This window comes from Acomys russatus, chromosome 18 (assembly GCF_903995435.1).
Source record: "Acomys russatus chromosome 18, mAcoRus1.1, whole genome shotgun sequence".
NCBI lineage: Eukaryota > Metazoa > Chordata > Mammalia > Rodentia > Muridae > Acomys > Acomys russatus.
In genome coordinates this window covers 7,833,429-7,848,568 of record NC_067154.1, presented here as the reverse complement: position 1 = coordinate 7,848,568, position 15,140 = coordinate 7,833,429, and the positions used below count along the sequence as shown (strand labels likewise).

Genomic DNA, 15,140 nt, shown 5'->3' with positions numbered 1-15,140 from the left:
TCTCCTCCTCACTGCACCACAGGAGCTGTATGTAGCAGACTCTGCGCTTGCATTAATCCACAGAGAAAGCTTCAGCCCTCATTCATAATACTGATCAAATTTCAGGTGTTTGGTAAATACTTCAGTATTTTCAAGTTATTTTTCTTGCGTATTTTGCTGAGTTTTAAAAATTGTTCTTAAATCATGAATTGAAGTTTTTGGTATTTATTGAAATGGTCCTAGATAGCCTGTTAATATGGTAAACCACATTGAGAGGTCTGGAATGTTAAACTGTCTTATATTGTCATTAAGTTAGTCAGGATTGCAGTGATCTTTTGTATTACGGGGGCTCAGTTTGTCCGCTTATTATTTCCTAATGTTTTATTAAGGTTCCCTGTACATATTCCCGAGGGATATGTACATGGATTGCTTTGCCCTTAATGTATTTGACTCAATGTGGATAGTGACACTAGCCCTGTCTGTTGAGTTGAGAAATGCTTGCTTGCCTTCTGTTTTCTGAAATAGCTTATATGAATTGGCACTATTTCTAACTTAGGTGCTTGGGAGAATTCACTGTGAAGCCAAAAGGCTGAACAATAAAAAGAATTGGTAAATTTTATTTAATCAAAGCCTTTTCTTCTAAAAGCATGATTGAATAACAACAGGGTCATATTACACATGGATGTGTGTGTTGAGATGGGTGTGACTTATAGCCTTATTTTGTGATGTGTCCTCTAGCTGAGAGCTTAACTCAAGAGTCTCCTGTATGCAGTTCTAATTCTTGTTAGAAGGTCATGTGTAGTTCCAGCTCTTGTTAGAAGACACTTGTGAAAGATGCTGTTAAATTACTGAAGGGTTTTTTTGTTTGTTTTGTTTTGTTTTTAGTGACCTTTGAGCCTCAATTTTCTTTTATTGTGAGATGAAAATACTAATTGCACAGTAGGATCATCCTGACAGTCAAATCAAGAAGCAGACACTAATAGTATACAAAGTGTTACTGCTGTTAGTATATGCTCTTTAGTTATTTCATTTTTACATGGTTGATCCTTAATAGTTTCTCTTTTACAGAAAACAAACTATGTCTTAAAAGTCTTAAATATTTTTCACTCTTTGAATGATATGTAAATTCTAATTTAACCTTCTGATTCTTGATCACTGTGAGGATCAAAGTAGGTGCAGCCAAGTTATTTTCATGCTCTCTTTAAGGAAAATCCAACCACACTGTCAGAGCTTGTGCTTATATGAGCTTATGCCAAGCTAGTCCCTTTTACCAGTGTTAGTTTCATGAGCAATTAAAAGTTGAAATGCAGTCACAGTAAGTGGTAATCATTCATTATTGTATGGGTTAATATTATGACATTTTAAGGAAACACTTTATGTTATGTAATTGAAGCAGAACAACAAACTTACGAATTATTTGTGCACCTTTTGCCTGAAAACTTTCTCTACTTTTTAAGTTTTAATAAGATTCTATCAATCTACAGAGCATAAGTACCCACTATGAGAAATGAAAAATAGTTATGTGGTTCTCAAGAAATTATTACGCACTTTGAGCTACAATAGTCTTATGTCAAGTGAGAAAACCCTGTGGCTTCACAGAGCCACTTGTCTTTGGCACAGATAAAAAAATGAATATTTTCAATATCTGAGTTAGATAGCCAGAGACTCAGCCATGCACCACAAGTTTACACTTTCTATAGTATATATTTCAGTTTATGTGAGTGTTTGCCTGCATGCATGTATGTGACATGCATGCCTCTGGTGCCTTTGGATGTCAGAAGAGGGAGTTTCATCCCCAGAAACTGGAGTAATAGTAAATAGTGTGAGCTAACATGTGATGCTGGGAACTCAACCTGGTACCTCTGCAATAACAGCAAGTACTCTTAACTGCTGAGCCATCTCTCCAACCCAGTAATCTTTTTTTTCTGTAATGGATCAGTGATCCATGAAGTTATAAACAACAGCTCTGCAGATGAAACTTCATGTTGATATAAAACTCATTTATTAATCTTTTTTTTCTTTCACCTATCTCAATAGCTGTGTAGTGTAACTTTATGTTTGATATTTTCCTCTATCATTTGATATTCACATACCCCACAGTATAGTTAAAGCAGGTTTTACAGATACTTAAGCATAGGAAAATTAAAAGCAAATTAACAAGGCAGAGATAGAATCCAGTGATCCAGAACTGCTGGTTCAACACTTGTTGAAATATTTTCAGATCATTATTCATCTCCTCACTCACTATTGATTAAGTAACAACCATGTTCCAGGAACTGTTTCAGGTAAAAAGAACATAATAGAGAACAGAGACATGCATGGTTTCTACCTTCCTGAAGCTTCTGGGGTAGAGGACCCTGATTTAAATAGCCATACAAATGCACAGCTGCACTCTGTTGACTGTGTGGGGGCACTGCCAGCTGCTATGAGAATTAGAATGTGGAGAGTTGACCTTGTTAGATTGGCAGGAAAGGGGTCCCTTGGGAAATGATAAAGTCCAGGTCAGAGGGCTTGGCATCACATAAAGAAAGAAAAGAGCGGGGCTGGAGAGATGGCTCAGAGGTTAAGAGCACTGGCTGTTCTTCCAAAGGTCCTGAGTTCAATTCCCAGTAACCACATGGTGGCTCACCACCATCTATAATGAAATCTGGTGCCCTCTTCTGGTTTGCAGGCACACATTTGGGCAGAATATTGTATGATAAATAAATAAACCTTAATAAAGAAAGAAAGAAAGAAAGAAAAGAGCTATCAAGCCTAGACAAGTGGCACATCTTGTGTTAAAGAGCCACCACCTCAAGAGAATTGAAGAGTGGGAGTTGACATAGAGATCACAATTTGCTGAATTCTGACCACTCAAGGCTGAGAAAAGGATGTTTGTTTTAATAAGTTCCCTGTGTCATGTAGATGTGTTTACGTCTAAGTGACTCCTGGTTCAATTGTATTTTACCAGTTGCTTCCTAGTTCACCGGGATGGTTCACAGAACTAAGGGACCTGCCAACTCCATTCACAAGGCATCAGATTATCTCATTCAGGGAGGTTTATCACTTTCAGGGAATAAAGGGAGAATTCACCAATGGTAACCTTTGGCCTAGGTTTTATCAATGGAATGAATTTCCACAAAGAAGCTACTCTAAAGAAATGCAGAGGGAATGAAATGATACCCTTTCCGCCTCAGGAGTGTAAATATGCTGTCTTACAGTAGCTCTTCTCTGTGACTTTTGTTTCTAGACTCTCCTTCCCACTGTCTTTTGTTACAGAAGTCTGGTAGCTTGTAAAGCTTTGTTTAGGTCTGCGCTTGTCCTGTTAGGTTAGAGGTATAGACATCATTTTCTGGTTTACAGAGAAAGCCAGCTGAGGCAGGTTGATTTGTACTTAGTCACATTACAGCACTACTCCTCAGTTCCCAAGCACTGCAATGAGGAATAAATATCAGAGTCTATTGTCCGGAACATGGGGAATTGATGGGGTCCTGGGACTCTAGCAACATAAGAACTCTGCTAATAACTTGAGACAAAAGACAGCTACCTTGGCTTTAATGAAGTGAAGGTAAGTGGGCAGGAGATGTTCTCATTGAAAACAGAAGTTGGCATGTGGAGAAGTAGAGGTTGGGTAAAAAAATGTCTCTGGTGACATATTATTTTGCTTTGTTTAAAATTAAATTTTCCTAGGCCGGGCATGGTGGCACACACCTTTAATCCCAGCACTTGGGAGGCAGAGGCGGGCAGATTGATGTGATCGAGGCCAGCCTGGTCTACAAAGCCAGTGCAGGACAGCCAAGGCTACCCAGAGAAAGCCTGACTTGAAAAAACAAAAAACAAAAAAATTTAAGTATCTGGAAAACCCACTTTACCTACATTACGATGTATTTGAACATGTAGTGAAAAACATGGAGATATAGCCATATCTATGAAAGATAAAGCCATAAAAGATATCAAACATAAAATTATGCAACGCAGCTATTGAAATAGGGGGAAGAAGAGAAAAAGGTCTAATAAATGAGTTGTATTGTTTTCCCTTCTGTTAAGCCATACTTTTATATCAACATGGCGTTCTATCTCCAGAGACTCTGTAGTGACTCCCTGCTAACCTCAGAAACACATCTTCCTGGCCATTGTGTAAGACAGTGTCTTTTATCTTCACACGTGAGGCCAGATTACCTAGAGGTGGCTGTTGGGTTCTTTCTTTTTGTATGGTTTAGCAATGTTAGGATTTTAGTGCAAACTCCATCTCTTACAAATGGCTCATATGGCCATTTAGAACAATTATATTTGTGCTATAGGGCATAAATAGATTGTATATATTACTTTAACTCTGGATAGAATTGAAAAAGGAAACCAATAAATTAAATTAAGATAAATGCTTCATTGTATTTTTAGAGCAGGGCAAGATACCTTTAACTTTTAAAAAAGAAAGCAACTTTATATTTGATTGTTTTGTAATTTTCTGTCAGTATGCTGCTAGGATTTCTTACATTCCCCTGTTTGTATTCCCCAGTTCTCCTTTCTCATCCTTCTAGTTTTGTTTTGTTTTGTTTTTTTCCTTCTTTTTAATATGAGCTATCTAGGTTGCAGGGGTAAACCCTGGCACATAATCAAGAATATACATATGCCATTGCTTTGATGGCTAGAAAAGCAGTATTTTAAAGCAGTTGAAAGACTCTGTAGAATAGGTGTGGATCCCAGCAGAGCTTGAGCAACTGCTCTGCTCGTCCTCACAGTTCCCTCTACTCCCTGTGTGATGAGCAGTAGGCCACATTTCAAACTATCCTGACATTGCTTTTGGCTTTCTTTCCGGAGTGCTGCTTTCTCTTTCCTTACTCCTCACATCACGTTTAGAGATTTGGGGTGAAAAATGTGTGTAGGCTTCATGACCTGGGGAGAGATGGAATGTAACAGTTTCCTAGTGCTTGCACAAAAAGTTTTTGGAGATTGATAAAGATTTTGGGGACCCATGAGTGGAATATCACATGAATTTGAGGACAGGAGTGAAGAGGTTTTTGTTGTTACTTTGTGTTTTTGAGACAGGATTTCTCTGTAAGAAATGATGGAACTCCCCCTGTAGACCAGGCTGTGTTCGAACTCAGACATCCCTCCACCTGCATTTGCCTCCGAGTGCTGGGATTAAAGCTGTGCACCATCACACACAGCCTCGAAGTGAAGAGGTTTTGCTCATAGCCTTCTTTAGGCTGCTCCTGTGTGGTACCTCATCACTTGGGTCCCCTGTGAGGAACAGCCATGCCATCCCTGGAATGTGTGTTCTGAGCTTCAGCCTTTAGCACAAGAAGCCCAGGGTGGATTTAGAGAGCCCTTCTTCTGTCTGCCCGTAGCTCAAAAAAGACCTTTATCTTTTGGGCCTACCCTTTTACTTCTTCAGCGCTCACAACCAGATGGCAAGGACACCATTTTGTTCATTGTCTTGTTTCCTGGTCCCTACTCCACCCCCCAGGTTCCTGTTGAACCAGCACTTTGAACTCTAAGGCAAAGTGCTGTAGATGTGGAGGGGTGTCACTGCCACACTCCTTCTGAATTTTGTTTTTCTGGGAGTATTGAGGCTTGAACTCAGGACCTGGTGAATGCTAGGCAACTACCTTACCTCTGAGTTTTAGCTGTAGCCTTCAGTGGAAAATTCTTACTTTTACCTGGGATGAGCTCTACTAGCTTATTACATTTACTTAAAAAGAAATCTTCAAGTTTAGACCTGAACTAACATGTTATTGAGAGAAAAGCACACACATTTTATTTGGTAGGTTTGTGTGTGTGTGTGTGTGTGACGGGGGAGCCCTCCCAAGAAAAATGAAGGCCCCAAGAAGCAGTTAGGACCAAAAGCTGGCTTAGACAAATAAGAAGCTTTCAATCAGGGCAGCTAATCTTGGAGGAGTGACTAAGCAGATAAGGTTGGTTAACAGGGTTTGTTTGTGTAGATTTCTTCCATCCTGGACTCTGATAAGAATGTCTTCCTTCCTCCAGTACAGGGAGGGCACCTTTCTCATGGGAGTTCTGTCTCCTGCTCTCATGAAAGTGCCCTTGTTGAAGTGCCGCCTTCAGAGTACTTTCAACTGAAATAATTAGCATGAAAAATCAGTCTGTTTAGCATGCCATAAACCATGGCACTGTTTTTCTTGAGACAGGACAATATAAAGAATTTTCTTTCATGTGAGTTAAGCTCAGTGGTCAACAGTGGCAGGTACTTGGTGTGTGCAGACTGAGTGACTGCAGTGACCTGCCTGTGGTGACTCAGAGAAAACATGCCCAAAATGTGGTGAAGAGTGTAGCCGATGTTTCTGTTAAAAACAAAAGATGCCATGTAGGTTAAACAGTGTGCACCATTGATGTTGGTGTGTGCCTTTAATCCCAGCCCTTGGGAGGCAGAGTTCAAGGCTAGCCTGCCAGGACAGCCAGGACTACACAGAGAAACCCTATCTGGGGTGGAGGTGGGGAAACAAAAAACCAAAAACAAACAAAAAACCCAATGTGCCACCACAGAATTGACTCAACTCTACCCTCAAAGAACAAAACTGTTGACAATTTAGGAGCCCAGGGAGATGGCTCAGGTGGTAAAGTGCTTGCAACATAAGCCTGAGGATCTGAAGCTGATTCCTAGTGTGCACATCAAAGTCTACTAGATTATCTAATAACATTATTGGGAAGGTGGAGACAGACTGTCCCTTGGGCTTGCTGGCTAACCAGTCACACTGGATTGGTGAGCTCCAGATTCTGTGAGAGACTGCCTCAAAAATGATAAGGTCGACTGTGATTGAGGAAGGGACTCAAGACCATAGCTGGCCTCTACTGGCATCTGTACACACAGAAAAATATTTGTGGCAAATTGCCTTGAAGGGAGTTAGATTTGTGGTGCAGAACTTCTTTGGCCTACCTTGGTCCTCAGATATGTGGACAAAGTAAGAGAGGAGTTAGCTTCATTAATACAAAGCAAGATTGGAAGGGGGTGACAGTTAAGAGAACCTGCAATGGAAAGTAATTGGCAGTATTAGACTTACCACACAGGAGTGATTTGTGCTGGTTCACAATATGAAGAGGAGGCTTTCCAGCTGTGAATTTCAGTGTAAAATAATGGCCTGCCATTGTTCCCTCAGAAGCAGTGTGTGGGGGTCTAGCAGCAGTTCATACGAGGGTAAGCAGAATGCTAAGAACGCAGCATTCTCTTGGTCCTTCATGGATGGTGTTCCACTCCACTTTCTGAAGTAGATTTAATAAGATACGGTTCATCTACATAAAGTAAATTCATATAAGTTGCATGATATCATCATACTAAATCTACAGAAGATACTCAGGAGAGTGGAGATGCAGGGGGAGGCTTATTCTGTAGCTTCAGGTAGCCAAGAATTCATAGTATCCTCCAACCTCAGCCTCCTGGGTGCTGAGATGCAGTGTGAGCCACCATGTCTGCCTCATGGGAGAGACTTTGCTTGCTTTTCTCTTCGTTTGAAAAATCTCTTGTGTGGTGATTACACATGTGGATAATGTGTTCTGCTCACTCTTCCTGTCTCTCCGTCTCCTCCTTACAGGTTCCTATGCCACATTCATGTCTTTTTATTTTGTGAGCACTGATTTTAACCAGGATGCCTGTGTGTCCAAAGGGTGGTACTATCTAGTAGAGCCTGGTGGGCTCACCTTCGGGTGCTCAACTGAAGACAGTGACAGCTCCTCCCTCAGAATCCATCACCATATACTAGTTTAACAGTGATGGGTAGGGCCCCATGAGCTCCTTCCTGATCCATAATGGCTGTTGACAGGTCCAGAGCTTTGTAGGCTTAGTATAGATGATCTTAAACAGTGTGTAAATAGCTATTTTTATATTTTTATTTATAGATGAACACAAGTAATAAAGGTCAGGTGGTACATGTTTAGCACATGTATTATTGTGCTAGTTAGAAATAATATAAAACAATTTAACATTGATTTGAATCTGGAAATTATTCCAAAGATTAAAGAGTTCTTGTGGAGTTGGAGAGTGGCTCAGTGGTTAGAAGTGCTTGGCTGCTCAGTCAAGAGGATGAGTTTGGTTCTTAGCTCCCACATCCAGTGGCTTCACAACCTTCACCAGGCCCAGGGAATCCAAAGCTTTCTTCTGGCCTTTTCAAGTACTCAGGCACAGACATAGCCATATACATAAATAAAAACAATAAAAATAAGTCTCTAAAGCATCCTTTCCATCTATAATTCATAGCACAAAGATTTTTTTGAAAGCTCATATTATATCCACCACTTGCATACCCCCCCCCAAAAAAAAAAAAGGACTATATTTTTATTGTTGGGGTCCAAAAAACAAAACAACCCAAGCAGTCACAAGAGTCCAGCAAAGCGAGATCTTTTTGAATTAGGCAGCAAAAACTGACTAGTTAGGTACAAAAGCACAGACTGAGGAATTGACTGGGTCTTTGAATGTTCATCTTAATAAGTATTTAAGCAGATGACCAAAAAAAAAAATTTTTTTTTTTTTTCATTATGCTGGGCCTGGTGGTGCACACACCCTTAATCCCAGTACTCAGGAGGCAGAGGCAGGTGGATCACTGTGAGTTCGAGGCCAGCCTGGTCTACAAAGTGAGTCCAGGACAGCCAAGGGTACACAGAGAAGCCCTGTCTCGAAAAACAAAACAAAACAAAATAAAAACAAAAAACCAAACGAAACCAACCAAACAAACTAAAAAACCCCAAAGAAACCTTATTATACTCAGGCTGCTACTGAAAGATTAGGGCCTCAGAACAGACTCGGGAATTGAACTGTGACACCCCCCCAAAGAGAAATTGTACAGCAGTTTTAAAGGATAGAACCCCAAAGTAATGGGGAACAGGGTGGTTGTAGAAAAAACAAAACAAAACATATTTTGACACAAGAAATTGAGCAAAGAATTAAACGTTGGTGACTGGGCCTTATCTGGTCACCTGGTTTCAGGGCTCTCAACTCAGCTTTTGCAGTCAGGTCCCCTCCTGGGGTTCTGGCCCGGAATTCAGAATGATAAGGAAACAAAGGAGTGGGCAAGCTGCCCGTAATCAGCTAACTCATGACAGGCAACACATTTACAACCCATGTGCCCTAGTTTAGATAATCAGCAACTTCCCTCTTTACATTCTTTACTGGTTAACAGACAAACATGAAATACCTGAAGAAGCAAGATAGGAGTTGGTTCCAGGGCCTGGGAACATGAACTCAGTTTTGACCCTTCCAGTAAGATGGCTGGACTCAGGCAGCTGTCTCCTAACAGTATGGTGTAAGCTTATAAGTGCCATACAGTTCAAGAATCCTTGAGCTTATCAGTATATAACTGAAGGAAATAATTCGGAGAAAGAGGTCTGGAGCCCATGAAAACTATAGCAGATAAAGCCAATATAAATTCTTAGCATTCTGAGGTAGAATATATACTCTTCCTGGGACTGAAAGGCCATGGAGGAACATAGGAACTAGAGATGATTAATATAAACCCTGTTCTTAAAAATGGGTATTTAGAAAAGTAGGGTGAACCTCTGTGCTGATTTGAATGAGAACGGCCACATAGACTCTCATTTCAATGGTCACCAGGTAGTGGAAGTGTTTGGGAAGGACAAAGAGGTGTGCCCACATTCAAGGAGATGCGTCACTTTAAGGTTTCAAAAACCCATGTCAGGCCCAATTAGTCTCTCTACCTAGCCATTGTTGTCTCATGTAAGCTGTCAGCTCCTGCTGGTGAACCCCAAAGTAAATGTTTTCTTTTATAACTTGTCTTAGCCATGATGTTTCTTCACAGCAATAGAGAAATAACTAAGACACTCCTCGTCTCAGCTGCGTAAACTAGGAAACCCTCTACTAACTCTCTGTAGGAGGTAGAGTCAGGCATCTGGGGTGCTTGCAGTGTCCTGTGGATGGGATAAAGCTTGGGGCACTTCCTGGAACACAAGCTGCAAGCCCTAGCCTCTTTCCCAGTTTCCTTTTTCTTTTTCGTGCTGACCATGGTGTAGAGCCTCTGTTGACTCTTCTGTCTTTCACTTCAGGAATATAAGCTCTGTGTGAGCAGAGCTTGTGCTTCTCCCCATGACGGTGCTTCCCAGTGCTTTGCTTGTCCCTGGGTGCTCAGTAAGTGTTTGTTGAATGCATAAATGATGAACACAAAGCCTGCATGACTTGAGGAGGTAAAAGGGTGCCAAATGGTATTCTGTTACACGGTTTTTCTTAGGATGATAGTTCAGAAAATATATTAGCAGTTAACAGAAATTGTTGCTTAATGGCAACCAGAGAAGGCGTCATTCTACACGTTTATAATAGTTTAAATACTGAAAAATTTTTAACTGATATTTAAAAATCTTCATGTTTCTGAATATCTGTATTTTTTTTTAATTTACCTATTTTGTAGATCATTGTAAACATTAGCCTGGGAATTAGATTTCTGGCTACTATTGTTAATGACCAGACAGACCACCACACAGTATACATATCAGTAAACCAAGTTTTGGGGGAAAAAAAGTTTCTTTGTGGCCAGATGACTCAGTGAGTAAAGGTGCCTATCACCAAGCTTCGTGCCTGAATACAATCCCGAAGACCCGTATGGTAGAAGGATAGAACCGACTCCCACAAGTTGTCCGGCAACCTCCACACATGGACCGTGCTATAAATGTGTTTCTTGACCTCCACACATGGACCATGCTATAAGTGTGTTTCTTGACCTCCACACATGGACCATGCTATAAGTGTGTTTCTTGACCTCCACACATGGACCATGCTATAAGTGTGTTTCTTGACCTCCACACATGGACCATGCTATAAATGTGTTTCTTGACCTCCACACATGGACCATGCTATAAGTGTGTTTCTTGACCTCCACACATGGACCATGCTATAAATGTGTTTCTTGACCTCCACACATGGACCATGCTATAAGTGTGTTTCTTGACCTCCACACATGGACCATGCTATAAGTGTGTTTCTTGACCTTCACACATGGACCATGTGATAAGTCTGTTTCCTTGACCTCCACACATGGACCATGCTATAAGTGTGTTTCTTGACCTCTACACATGGACCATGCTCTAAGTGTGTTTCCTTGACCTCACACATGGACCATGCTATATGTGTGTTTTTTTGACCTCCACACATGGACCATGCTCTAAGTGTGTTTCCTTGACCTCCACATGGACCATGCTATAAGTGTATTTCCTCTACCGCCACCATAAAACAAATGAGAATGAATAAATAAATAAATGTGTAGTGAAGACTTTTAAAAATGTTTCTTCACTAGGTAGCCAAGTATGGAGGTGGGAGACCTAAGTCTCAAATCTACCTTGAGGAAGGTGGGTTTGGGGCTATTTATTGGTAAAGAAAAGGATGAGATAAGATGTGGAGAAAGATTATGGGAGGTAAAGTAATCAGTTACCATTCTCTTTGGGGGATGCATGGAGTTTTTGCCTCCTAAAATCAGGAGGTCATGCTTCACACATGTGCATACATGCATACATGTGCACACACATGCAGGCTCAATAGAAGAGTCATTGGTTTCAGCAGAAATGGCCTTTAAGTCTGTGAAAAGTAATCTAGGCAATTATAACTTTCATGTCAGAAAGACTGTCTACAGTGAAGCTAGTGAGAGCCACATAATACACAGCTCAGCAGCATTACTTTCAGAATTAGTGATTCCAAGCTCCCTTTAGAGACAGGATCTGCCTATGTAGCTCAGGCTGGCTTTAAACTTGCTGTCCTCTTACATCAGCCTTCTGAGTGCTAGGATTGCAAGCATGAGCCACTGCACCTAGTAGATAAGTGAACAGGCCAGCTGTGTTTGCTGGTAATGATCAAATTTAGGATTTTATTGTCCCTGGAGTCTGGGAGAGTGAGTCTTAACTCTTGGCAGTAATGTTCTAGAGAACGCACCTGGGTTCTACCGAGGTGCTTCTTCTCTGCGGAAGATAGGTATTACAGTTGCAAGGCCTTCTTTCTGCCTTTGCAGACAGATGCTGTGGCTCGTCTAGGAAGGAGTAAGCGCTCTGTGTGTACTGTATTGGATTTTTTTTTTTCCATTTATAAAATGAGGTGAGTAGAAAACATGGTCTGCTCATTAGCATCAGTTAATTCTATCCTAAAATGTTGTGATTTACCCTATTCTAGCTTGAAAAGTCACTTTCTTTAATTTTGTGATTATTTCTATGATTAAGCATTAAGAAAGGGTTGAGAGAAGTACAAAATGAAGGGACATTTGGATCTTCAAATAGTCCAGAGTGACAGTTTTTGCTCCGATAATTGTCACTTTAGTCTGTCCATGACAGTGAGCCCTAGAGTCTTCAAATGAACGTATTAGCAGTAGATATGGATTGATCCCCTGAATGAGCTGTTATATCGCAGTATCAGAATGTTCCAGACGTATGCCAAACAGGAATGGATTCTGTTTTAGGTCAGAAGAGAGTCTCTTTTAAAAGATCACAGACTTGGAAAGTTACTGATCACAATGGGAGGGGCTCTGCTCTCTTGGTTTTCAGTTCTTCTGCTGTAGGGAACTCCAGAGACTATTATGGGTTAAACAGTGTGCAGCTGTTGAGTTTCTAAATTCTAGTTTAGTATTCTAGCAATCCCCAGGGTTTCTAATCTTAACCCAGTTTAGCTCTAAATGTACTGTAGATGTAGATATAAGTCTTTGGTCCTGGAAACACACAGCATTCACCTTTCGAGAACAAAACTTGTTTATCTTTCTAATGTGTAATTAATACATGCCTGTTGTCTGAAAAAAAGGTCAGTTTCATATTTTAAATTTTAGTATTATGGACTTTTTGTGCCTTCCAAATTAGAAATGTAGGACTATATTGTGAAAGAGGATTGAAAATAAGCATTTTCTTTCATATTTGTACTAAACAAAGATGTGTTTACTGCTTATGAAATCAGCACACTGTTTGGGAATGGGACTGCATCAACTGATAGGAAGCAGTCCTTGCTGTTAAGCTCTTACTTCGGGTAGAGAGTACGGTTACATGAACAGGTTACCGTATGTGATGGGATAATAGAAGAATACTGTAATGGGCATTGATGACTTATAAATAAAAGAGTTCCCCGTGGTTGGGAGTGAGGTGTTATGTTCCTGAAGGCCTAGTGGAGCTGATTGCCTAGGGCAGGTGTTCACTATGTGAGATGAGAAGTAAAGGTTAGAGGCTAGTTGGGGAACAGTTAAGGCACTGGCCCAATATCTCATATGAATTCCTTTGCAGTGAGACTGTTTTAGCTGCTGTCAGTTTTACCTTTAGTGATGGGTAACCTAATTTTGTTAAGTATTTAGCTTGGAATTACTGATATTACAGCACAGGCACATACACCTATATATTTATGAACTCCAGCTATATGCATTTGTAATGCTCATATTTGAACCCAGGGCTTGAACATGTTAGGCAAACATGTTAGGACAGAGCTACATCCTTGGGCTAATAATACTAGGCTCACTTACCTTTATACCCAGGCAGCATTATGTTTCACCTAAGATATATGACATTGTGTTATTATATAGTTTGCATTATCCTTTCAGCCAGTAGTTTACAAGCAAGATTACCTTAGGGGCTGTTCAGAAATCATCTTGGATTCCCTCCTGCTTCCTCAGCTTTGAGCTCAGTAGGTCCTGGGTTAACTTGGATTTTCTCCTGTAAAAGGCATCCAGGTGTTTCTGATGCACAACTGCTCTAGCCTGACACAGAGAGAATATTCTACATGCTATCACTGACTTTTGCAGTAAGACTGGAGTGAGCGGTCATGTGTAACTTAGCAATAGCAAGCCCATGAGAGTGGAACACCCTGAGACCTCCATAGAATGGGATACGAAGTAGAATATTATAAACAGTAGCTGCCTCACACATGGGCTTTGAATTTAAATCAATCAAAAGTCAAAGCAGAGCACATAGCTACAAATCTTTCATAAACAAGCCACGAGGACATGACATCAGTGCTGATGCTGCTGAGAAGGTGCTTCTGGATTTGGTCAGTATATTAGCTCTTTATGTACAGGGAGAGATGCAGGCTTAACTCTGACTAGGGGTATTCCTTGAATTCACAGCATAGTTGAGTTATCAGATAGACACTGTTGATACTAAGGAAGCTATAAAGTAGATGATATGGTGTCTATTGACCAAACTTAGACATTTTAAGGTAATTAAGACCAATAATCTCTGTACCGTTAGACTGTCTCAGGCATGAGGCAGTTCTGGGACTTCTGATTGTGGGTGTTGATACACCTGGGGGTACCTAGGAAAGAGTTACAGTGCCTAGGACTCCTTCCCAGGAGCTGCATGGATATGGATGTCTTACTTTCTTCTTTCTGTTAATAAGAAGCAGGTGTAGCTTCTAGGCAGTGGTCACAGAAAGAATAAAATTAGGTATGTGATTAGGAAAAAAGCAAATATATGACTATTTTGTCATTCAAAATAAAAGCAGAGTTTAGAAAAGAAAGCTGAGAAAACATGCAATTGTGCCATGAGTGTGTGCTCCATGGCTTGCAAACAAACTATACATTACCTGAAAAACACACAGACTTGATGGTGGGGCAGAGCATCTAATGTGATTGTCTGGGACCAGGGAGCCTAGTTCCTGTGCTCTGCCCTAGTTACTCTGCAGGAATCTTGTGTAGAGTCTGGGGAGCCATGCTCCTTAGGGAAGCCCTCCCACCACACTGAAAGAAGGTCGCATAAGGGTAAATGAGGAAGCCGTGGGAATGCCCAGCCTGGAAGCTGTTTGCAAATGCTATGTTACTATCTTATAAGTTGCGTATGTAAAAAGGACAGAACTCTAGTCTGTATCTCTCAAGCCAGGTGAGTGGGTTGAAGTGACGAGAAACAGCTTTAGAAATCTCCATGGAGTTTCCCAGGGCTGGAGACGGCGAAGCAGCACGAGCATCAGCACGGCTAGAAGATCTTGGCAAGTAGTGTGTGCAGTAATTCGTCCAGAATAAAAATCTCCAGGGTATGTGACACGCCTGTTTAATCATGAATGCTGTACATGCTCAGTGCATCTCGCAGCACCTATCCCAGTGAAACATTTGCTCCAGAGAAACAATACAGAAATAATAATGGTGTCATTAACCCTACAGTTTGAAGACGAAGCCTGTAATTCTATGAGAAAAACTGATTGACCTTAGGCAGCTGGTGTCTTAATGTTTCTCAGGTGATTGTGAACCTCAATAAATTGGTTCACGTAAAGCCTTCGCCCA

General features: G+C 40.8%; 1 protein-coding gene and 1 long non-coding RNA gene across 10 annotated transcripts in view; one reads left to right on the top strand and one right to left on the bottom strand.

Annotated features, from left to right (window-relative positions):
• Hmbox1 (homeobox containing 1) overlaps window positions 1-15,140 on the top strand; it is a 135,728-nt gene that overhangs the window by 26,502 nt on the left and 94,086 nt on the right. The window lies entirely within an intron of this gene.
• On the bottom strand, window positions 10,566-11,020 carry LOC127202099 (uncharacterized). The gene is made up of 3 exons (XR_007832284.1): window positions 10,941-11,020; window positions 10,750-10,901; window positions 10,566-10,711 (listed from the first exon to the last, which is right to left on the bottom strand). It is a non-coding gene; the product is annotated as an uncharacterized LOC127202099 (long non-coding RNA).